Source organism: Marmota marmota, unplaced genomic scaffold (assembly GCF_001458135.2).
Source record: "Marmota marmota marmota unplaced genomic scaffold, marMar, whole genome shotgun sequence".
Taxonomy (NCBI): Eukaryota; Metazoa; Chordata; class Mammalia; order Rodentia; family Sciuridae; genus Marmota; species Marmota marmota.
In genome coordinates, this window is record NW_026000075.1 from 10,835,914 (window position 1) to 10,846,697 (window position 10,784).

Below are 10,784 nucleotides of genomic sequence, written 5' to 3' on the forward strand. Positions count from 1 at the left end.
TAAGATGGGAATAAAGAAAAAAAGTAGATATACATCTTACATTCTGCTAAGATCTCTTTATTTATATGTATGAATTTCATGGGTGGAATTTAAATAGGTAAGAATTTCATAGCTCTGTTTAAACAGGTAAGAAATATTGAGCAATAGATGATTCCTTAGATTCTGATTTATGGCCCAACATGACTCAGATCTCTGGTGAGAGGAAACCACTGTCCCTGTCACTGAAGATAAAAATGTAGCCTACTTTTTGTCTGACTATGGCATGCTACTTAGAAAGAAAATCATAAACCTTATTGAGAAAACTCAAGTTTAAGCCAGGTATGGTGGTTCACACCTGTAATCCCAGTGACTCTGGTGGCTGAAGCAGGAGGATCACAAGTTCAAGCCCACCATGGGCCACTTAGCAAGATCCTGTCTCCAAATAAAAAAATAAAAAGGCCTGGGAATATAACTCAGTGGTAAAGCGGCCCTGGGATCAATCCCCAGTACTGCAAAAAAGAGAAACAAACAAACAGAACCCTCAAGTTTAAATCCAATGTAAACACAAGTTTAACTTTAGTGTTGTATACATGCTCAAAAAAGTGTGTTACTATTCAAAAGGATGAAGTGACCTTGATGAGAAGGAACTCCTGGATCATGAAGGACAGTGGTCATGTCATACAGATGTTTTAGCAGTCCATGGGACTCTACTCAGATTGATGAGTAATTCAGTATTTGCCAAAAACTCAATCTATTTTTATTAGCTTCATGATACTTGCTTCTAAAGACACATGTTTGGAAATTTTAGAAGCCGGTAGAGCTGTGGATTCCACTCCTGCTGCTGTATCTGTTCCCCAGGATCCTGTGTACACGCTGGTTTTGTTCTCACTGAGTATAAAGCTCCTGTCACATTTTTCTCCTCAGACCTTCTCTCCTCTTGTCATAAAGGTATCATTTTGGAGCTAGTTAAATCAGTGTCTCTCAAACTGAATTGCCTGGATATTTTGCACAGGAATCGCCTGGGTATTTTGTGCAAATGCTGACCAGTTTCAGGAGAGCTGCCAAGATTATGCACTTCCTCCAACCCCCTGCCTTGCTACTAGTCCCTGGACTAGGGGATCTCTAGCTCTCACTGTGGTGCTCCCAGGGAGACAGATGGTGGAAAAGGTGACCAATAAAACAAACATCCAGTAGAGGAGTCGTGTATGTTCACTGATCACTGTGATTCCTTTGACCAGTGCCCAGTTAAGTTCAGACAGGCAGCAGTGCCCATTGATTAAAAACTTAGACTCTGTGGCTCTCTTTTTGCCACCCAGCAGCTGTATCACATGGGCTGATAACTAATCTCTATAAACCTCAGTTTCTGAATTCAAGACATACAAATAATATGAAAACCTATTTATAGGGTTATCATGATGGTTAAATAATATAATGCATGTAAAATATTTAGTAAGTGCTTGTGAAATACTAGCTTCAGTAGTAATAATTCAGGAAGCATTTATCGAACACCTACTTCATGCTGGGCATAGTAAGGTAGGTGTATAAAGATTAAAAGACAACCTTTTAGTTTCAGTGGAGATTTAATTGGATGATTTGAAAATCCCTAGTGTTGAGATTAAATCTAAAATTTTTGGCTTCAAAATTGGTGCCTTTTCTGCATAATTCTATATGCTTTTTGGATATTTCTTATGTTGGATAGACATATTAAAATAAAGCTGGGGGTGCTGGGGTTGTGGCTCTGTGGTTAAGCACTCGCCCAGAGGCCCTGGGTTCGATCCTCAGCACCACATAAAAATAAATTAATTAACGATATTATATCCAACTACATCTAAAATATAAATATTAAAAAAAAAATAAAGCTGGGTTCAGATCAGCAGAAATTAAATAAAATTTATGCACTAAGATAGTGAACTCAGCATATTCTAACTTTTTTTTTTGTACTGGAGATCAAACTATTAAGCCATGTCCCCAGCCCTATTTTGCATTTTTATTTAAAGGCAGGGTCTCACTGAGTTGCTTAGTGCCTCACTTTTGCTGAGGCTGGCTTTGAACTCCTGATCCTCCTGCCTCAGCCTTCCTAGCCACTACAATTACAGGCATGTGCCATCACATCTGGCCTAACTTTTAAAACCAAACATTTCTTATGATTGGTTCTTTGAATGAATTATCTCTGAGAGTGGAAATTGAAGGGCAGATTTTATTTTTATTTCTTTATTAGTTGAACTGTTTTGTTTGAGCAACTGGAACTAAGGATATGGAAGGACAGGCATGATCAATTTCTATTTTGGTGGATCAAATTTTGAGCACACACTTGCCTTCCATATTTGGCATTGGCCTTTTAAAGTGATTTCAAAAGGACTCTGTCTTTGAATGAACTGACTTGTTTTTCCAATAGAGACCAAAAAATTAGCACCCTGCCTCTTCTCTATCAATCACCCAGCACAAACATGTGTGCCTTTCAAGAGCTGGGTGTTCCTGCTTTTTATCCATCTTTTGTCCCTTTGTTTGGAATCCCATCTTGCAAAGGAAATGATCACTGACCCAGAATTTATTTTTTCTTTATCTAAATATTTTTCCAAGTTATTGAGAGCCGTGTGCTTTTTCTGAACTTACAATGGTTCTCTTTGTGATGCATACTTTTGTAATTTTTTAAAAAAGATATTAGTTTGGAGAAAACTCTGTGAGTGTGACTTTTGTGTTTGTGAGAACATAATTATCTCACTGAGCAGAATCTTCAAATACTGGAAATGGTGGAACTAAAGCAATATTCACTGCAGGCATTCACAGTTGCTTGCATTAGGTGTTTCAACAATGGCTTTTCTCCTTACCTTTTGGGTTATAAGTATTAGTTTCTCTGTTTTTGTTACAAGAAATGTCAGAATGATTTTTACTGCCTTTTTTCTTTTGTAGAATCAAGGAAAATTACCTGCTTTTCCTTTAAATATCAGTGTGTGTTTGTTGATGGTTACAACCCTGCTTATTTTTAAAAACAAAGATTTGTTGGAATATATTACAGACCATAAAATTAATACAATTAAAGTGTACAAGGCAGTGGGTTTTAGAATATTGACAAAGTGGTCTTTGCAGATTTTTGCTATCGCATGTTTTTTATTTCATCTATTATATATGCCCAAACCCCTCCATATTTCCATTTCTCAATGATTTTTTTTACTTTATAGATTTGGGAAAATATATGTATCATAACAATGAATTTCATAAAATCATTGTGTAGCTCAATGGTAGAGTACTTGCTTGGAATGCATGGGGCCCTGGGTTCAATCCCCAGCACAAAAACAAAAACAAAAAAATCCCCCTAACAATCATAAATCACTTACTAATCATTTCCTGATTACTTTGTGGCTTTTTTATTTGAATTAGTACTATTTTAATGATGAAACAATAAACTATCAATTCAGCCCATGTGACATTAAGCCTGACATGTTCTATATTACTCTTGCAATCCTTTCTTACCCCTAAACCTCACATCCACACAATCCATTTTGGTTTGTTTACCTTAAATATTATGCTGTCTTTCAAATATGACAGTGAAGCCTGATGGTTCATTTTACTCAACTGAAATTCACCCGGAGATCATTGTGTCCTGTGGTACCTTTATAAGGAGAAAAGATCTGGTTTTCTTTATGGCAGAGAATCATTTTATGAACGACCAATATTGTTTATCTGGACAATAAAAAACTAACCAAGTGTAAGTGATATTGCTTATCCTACAAAATCCTATTTTGGGCAGCACACATTTACTTCATTGAAAACTCTTTTGGCTCTGGATCTATAGCACAAGACCACCTTGCAAGGAGGGGTGTTGAGGATAAAGTCTAAATGCTGGCCTCCTGCCCTATACCCAGCCATAAGCACCCCCCCCCTTTTTTTACTTCCTCAAACCTGCCATGGCTATGTGATAAAATATTAGTGGTCACATGGATGAGATATTTAAAATTTGGCAGGACCTAGTAACTATCCTTGAGAGTTAAAGGAAGAGTTGCTAGGAGGAGTTCCAGGATTCTGGGTTATACAGCTGGATAGATAATGTTTCCAATTTATTCAGGAAGGAAATATAGGAAGGATATGTTTTGCAGTTAGAAGATGATGAAATCTGCTTTGAGCATTTAAGTTGAGGTTATTTATGGGATCATCCAATGGGAAACTTCACAGGCATTTGGATATATAGGTCTGAAGCCCAGAATGAAAAACCTAGTTGGAAACAATTATTGAGAGCCCAGTGGACACTAGTGGCTGGCAACAGAGATGGCCTCTGTCTCCAGGAAGTTCCTGGTCTTAGGGATACAGAGTCCAAGTGGAAAAAGATGTGCTCAGTGGTGGTGTCACTTGGAACCATAGAAGTATCATGGAAAGAAAACACTGGCACATATTTTAACCATTAGATAGAAGAGATCACCCTGAGAAGTATATAGAGTAGAAAGAATGATACTAGGATCCTGGGGATCCTAAAAAATATTAGCATATAAATGTTGAGTATAAGAGGAGCAGCATCACGAGAGACTCCATCTCATATGTCAGAGAGGGAATAGAAAAACCAACAGAGTGTGGAAACATGGAAGCCAATGGAAGAGACTTATGAAATGCTTTTATTAATGCATTATAGTTAGACATAATAGCTGGGTTCATTTTGACAAAATCATACGTGCATGGAACTTAATTTGCTCCATTTTTTCATGTATTTGTTGACCAATTATATTTCTTCTTTTGAGAAATGTCTGTTTAGTTATTTTTCTCATTTATTTTTTGGGTTGTTTATTTAAAATATTTAAAAATTTTTTGTTGTTGTTGTAGATGGACACAATACTTTATTTATTTATGTGGTGCTGAGGATCAAACCCAGTGCCCCATGCATGTGAGGCAAGCACTCTACCACTGAGCCACAATCCCAGCCCCAGGGTTATTTATTTTTTGGTATTAAACTTCTAAAAGTTTATTCTGATCATTAATCCCCTGGCAGAGGAGTATCTGGCAAAGATTTTCTCCCGTTCATGTAATTGAAAGTGAGATAAGAATGGGGAGGGGACCTACAGATTTTATTATATGCAGGTGGTTATTAACCTTGGAGAAAGATATTTGGTGATGGGTGGAATGGAGGCCATTTGAAGTGGGTTGAAGAATGACGGAAGAGTCATGAAGTATGAGGATCAAGTAGATGACTTTCTTCAGAAGTTGGCCTTGAGACGGGGTGAGAGAGAGATCTGGAAAGGCCCATCGATTCCAGTTTGTGTAAATAAGTTCTTTTGCTCCAGCCTTGTTTAGAAGACAAGCAGGGACATAAAGCAGACAGTCAGATTGGGCCAGGATTGGATTTTTCTAGGTGACTATGATGGAAGGACAATGGGACATGAGAGTAGAGGTTTGGGGCAAAAGGAGTTAGAGTGACGGGCTGCATACTTGAGAGTGTGGCAAAAACAGGAGTGTGAGGCCTACAGGGGGCTGATGGAGAGCCAACAGCTCCTAGTGCTGGGTGTCAAGTGTGTTCCTCGAGAAAAGTTGCGTGCATAGTTATTCCACTAGACAGGATTGGGATTTCCTGGTTTTAACAATGAGTATGTACATATACATATGCATGTTTGTGTACATACATATACATACACATCTCAGTGGCAGCCCTGGCCATTTTCTCATAAGCTATTTGTTGCAGATGTCTTGCAGGCTTGAGGGAACTGTGCAATACCACTAATATTTGTGTTCATCTACCACATCAGAAGAAAATGGAGGTAATAACTCCATTGTTCTGACATTATTATGTCCTTTCTTAGCTTTACTTGTTTTGTTCAAATTAGCCAGAATCTGTCTTATGCTCATTTAAATACATAGTTTGATTAGGCATAAGGCAAGAAGACTGGTTTTCAGATGTCAGGTTTTGATGAGGGGAGCTTACAAGGAAGTGCATTCATCTGAATATGGAGGCAGCAGCTTATAGAGAATGGAGAAAGCAGGTAACTTGAAGTTCAAGAGTCCTCATTTGAATCTCAGACCTGCTTAGCTAAGTAGTATCACCTTCATCATTTTAAATCATTGCTTCTCACATGAAAAGAGTTAAAAATAATACTGTTTGTCCTATAGAATTATTAGGGAAATTGAGATATGTATGTGAAAAAAAACTTAGTAATTATGCACATAGTCTGTGTTCTGCACAAACTGTGAGCTATTCTGAATCTTACTCCTATCTATCCATTCCTTGTTCTGTTCAACACAGTAACTGAGAGCCAGCAGAAACTAGTGACTTGGGACCCAGAGCCAGCCTCTCCCTTCAGGGAACTCAGAATTTTTAAGAGGATATGGAACCAATAGAAAGGAATTGACTCAATAGATTCACTTGGATGCCACAGAAGTGTTAAGGAAAGACATCTAGACTAGTCTGGGAGGTCAAGAGAGGCTTTCTAGAGGAGTTGGCACCTGAGATGGGTCCAAATGGATGATAGGAATCAGTCAAGCAAAGAAGAAGTTTGGAGGAAGGTGAGAGTTTGAGAGTACGGAGCATGTGTGGCTGGATCCAGTTGAGCATGAGAATATAATACTTTCAGAAGCTGAACCATGAAGTTACAGTGAGAGAGAAGTGATAGCTAGAGGGGAACATCCATATAATTGAAGTGCTTGAGAATGTTTTAAATGATTATGGGGGAAAAGCCACAGAGGAGAAGTTGATGAGGGTGTTGATTGACGGAGCAATGAGAGGAGGGTTGGCAACAAGCACAGGTGGGCAGGACTGGTGGGAGGGGAGCCTCTTCCAGGGGTTTGGTGAGGAAAGAGGCCAATACACAGGAGGAATGTTGATATTGAGAGTTTCTCCCCTAAAGCTCTTCTTCTTTTCACAATGAAGTAAGATGCATGAGGCCCTTTGTAGTCCCATTGACTAGTATTGTTGCTCAGTACTTACTGAGTGCTCAACAAATACCTATTAGTGAATTACTGTCATTGTGAGGGGCTGTTTGAGGGGTCCCATGAAGCAGCCTGGCTGGAAAGCAAGATTGCGCATCAGTCGCCTTCCAAAGACTTCCTCCAGTTCTTTGAAGTTTGGCAGCTGTATTTCAGTCTGCCTGTCTTGTTCATATTGATGCAACCCATGTCCTTCAAACCCTCATGGACGCTGCAGGAGTTGGGTGCCCTGAGAATAGCTCTGACCCAGGTGCCATGCATGGGAGTTGAGTTTTTGAGCAAGGACTGAACTAATTCTTTCCCAGTGAGCAGCCTGTTCACACCCACTGAGCAGAGTCTGGCAGCAGCTCAGATAAAAGCAGTTTATCCTGCCTGTCTGGTTGTCCTTCTTACACATTGTGGTCGTGGTTCAAAGCTGCATTATATGAAAGGAATCCACCCTGAAACAGACATGTGTGGGCTAGCAGGCTGCAAGGAGTCCTGTGATCTATCTAGTCTTATTTGTATTCTCTGGGTGATTCTGAGCCTGTCTTCTCAGTGAAGTGAAGGGAGCTGGGCCAGGTGAGTGCCCAGTGCATCATATATGCTGGGAGTTACTGACCAAGTGTCACATCATTGGTTTCCTCGGTCTAGAGATGGTCTCAGTTCTCACCAATGCATGCTCCACAGTCCACTGAGAGGGTAATTCACCCTCTTCACTTACTTCATTTCTACTTAACAAACACTAAGGACATAAAGGCAGATCAGACTTGATTTCTTTCAGAGATGGCAAGGACCTTAAAGGCTCTGGAGTGTAGGGTGAGAAGAATTAGAAGATATATCCAGGCTCAGAGAAGAAAATGGGCCACGATCACTCAGTGATGTCTGCCGTGGGGATGTAACTGGGGAGTCTGTACACAAATTCAACTTATTGTCACTCCATGTTCCCCAGAAACTCACAACTCAGTAAGAGTGAAAGAGCCATGAACAGGTAACTTTAGTTTGGCAAAATATGTTGGATTTGTGTGATGGAGACTGAAGCAATGGCAGATGTGCTGAGTTTTTTCCCCACGGTTTATTTGGCATTGAGCAAACATATTTGCTATTACCAGGTTTATTTCTGTTTTGTTTGACTAGACTATCAGTGCTTAATGATTGACATTTCTTTTCCACTAATGATTCTAATAGTTAACAGTTATATTTATAATATTGACTATGTGTTGAGATCTTACTTTGTGTCAGGTACTGGGTTAAGTACTTTGTATGCAATATTCCACCATCCTCTTAGGTAGGATTATCCTCAGATGAAAGAACTGGGACTCAGGTTAAGTAACATACATAAAATAAAAGGCTACTGGCTTAAAGGTTAGTAAGTGGCAGAATCAGGATTAAGAGTCTGTACTCTTAACTCAGGTGAGCATGCCGAATCTGTACATTGGTTGCAGGTAAGGCAAAGGAATCAGTAAAGATGGATTGGAGGGACAGGGATTTTGTGATAGGGTAAGCCCAGTGGATTCAAAGTTCTCACCTAATTTTTAATTAACTAGTCTTGTTTTAATTCAGCAAAGAGTGCTTTACTATGTACATCTGTGGGGATGATCAGCTTTCTCTCCCAGTGAGCTTACAGAGGAGATGAAGCATGCCCCATACCTCTAGCTGAGATAGAAATGCCACCAAAGACTTATAAACCATGTGAAGCTTAGTCATGGGAGAAGATGCCTCCAATTTGAGAGCATGGGTGGGGAAGAACCAGAAAAGTTTTAGTAAGAGAGAGTTTGGAAGGCATCAGGCAGAAGTGGAGAAGGAGGGTGACTGGAGAAGATTACCTGAGTGGGGAAGGACACATGGACAGCTTAATGACTCACGACTAGTCATACACTTGTGTAATCACTATTCAGATAAAACAGAACTGTGTCAGCCACCCCAGGAGCCCATCCCACATTTTATGCCTTAGCCCTAGCCCTAGCCCTCCTGATTCCCAAATAATCACTGTCCTTGCTTTTCTTTATGGTTTTATCACCTGAATGAGCATCCCTAGACACTAGAGTGTAATCTTGCCTGTTGTGTTATTCTGTCATTCAGCCTGCATTTTGAGTCACTTTTAATATGCAGATTCCCTTGTATCTTTTTTTTCCTTTATTAATTTGTGTTGACCCCTGCAGTTGCCCACAGCCTTGGTTTTACTGATTGCATCCACAGTGTGTCTTTATGTCCTCTATATTTCCTGCAAATTGGCAGCTGGATCCAGAGGCCTGATAGACCTGGGCTCCCTCCCCAGCCACAGCCTGACCTGACAGTAGAGAAAGCATAGAACATCAGTAGGAGGTTGAGCTGTGAAGGCACACTGATTGAGATTGGATCAGAAAGTCCCTTAAATGTGTTAATGAGCTTGAGCAATGATCTTTCTGTGTGGGGGAGTCGTGAGTGCATGCATGTGTGTGGCAGGAGAGACAGGACCTGAGGGGCCAATTTTGTAGAATTTTGAACCAAGCAACCGAATCTTCTCAGGTTGTCTAGGCAGCCCCATGTCTGTATAGGAGTGACTCTCTTGGTCATACCTTTAAAGGGGCAAACTTATGAATGTGAAATCTTTTGAAATATGCAGATGGTTGCTCTTCAATTTCTATAGCATTATAGTATAAAGCTGCTAAGAATTTCTTATTATGAATGTGTTGTAAACTCACCTATGTAATGATAAGTTCATAGTAGAAATACTCTTGTGAACAGCATTGTAAATCTTTAAGTCTAAGGAGAAATCTATTGGTTTTAAATAAGAATATGTAAAAACAACAAATCTAAGAAAGTTGTTGAAAGAAAGGGCAATTTGCACTTATTTTGCTTAAGGAAATCCAAAATTTCTCATTGTTTCTCTAAATGGTTTATTGAAAATTGAGACCACCAGTAGAATTTAAATAAGGCAGTGGTTCTTATAATATTATTCTTTAGAGTCTTGAGAAGATTCTTGCCCTCATTATTATTATTATTATTTGTTTTTTAAAAGAAAGAAACCAGTTCACAATAATAGCAACTAATACATAGCACTTACACTTTGGACTCAGAATTACTTTTGGCATTTTGTAGAAGTTAACTAACTTAATCTTCAAAACAACACAAGAAGGCATGTAGTATAATACTCCTAATTTTATATACAGGGAAACTGAGGCACAGAGAGGCTAATTTGCTAAGGCTTACACCACTGTGAGGGTGGAATGGATAATCAAACCCAGGAGACTCTTCCCTTCTCTGCAGTGGGCTTCAAACAGAATCCAGGTGCCTCAGCCTCCCACATGGTACAGCTTCCGTTTTGAGGATTGTTTCCCCCTTAACGTAATGTCATTATCACTAACAGTGACTACCCCAACTTCATAGACAAGAACCCTGGAGCATCAAAGCCAAGTTTGCTCTCAATCTCTGTACAGGCACATTTAACTTCGTCTTTTTACTGGGTGTTGAACTGATCCCCAAGCCTGGCCAACATTTGTGTTATGTCAACCACTGGTTGAAAGGAGAACTAAGTTGGAATTTGCAGATATAAATGTGAAAAGGTGGGTATGAACAGTGGGGGGACAAAACATTTCAAAGTATCTTTCATATTTCCAAGTTAGTGGGTTACCAGTATCAGCTGAATTTAGAAAGAGCAATGAATTTTATTTGTTTGCAAGGAACGCAAGAATCATCAACCAGGCTTGGGTTTAAGGACGTTATTAAAATGTTATATATAGTAGCAGGTTTTTAAAATTGTGTAATTTAAATGAAATATTTTAAAGGAGATTAATATTTAGGAAATAAAACTTAAGTGCATGTGGCATCCATATATAGCAATTTTTTCACTTATACATATATCATTCAATGTCTATGTAATAAATTGTTACTGATTTTCCAAGTCCTCTTCGTGGTTTTTTTTTTTTTTTTTTTTTTTTTTTTGG

At 39.0% G+C, this 10,784-nt stretch overlaps 1 protein-coding gene and 1 non-coding gene across 8 annotated transcripts in view; both read left to right on the forward strand.

Annotated features, from left to right (window-relative positions):
• Positions 1-10,784, forward strand: part of Pld1 (phospholipase D1) — a 208,105-nt gene that overhangs the window by 58,678 nt on the left and 138,643 nt on the right. The window lies entirely within an intron of this gene.
• Positions 3,204-3,273, forward strand: Trnas-gga. Its single transcript has one exon. It is a non-coding gene; the product is annotated as a tRNA-Ser (tRNA).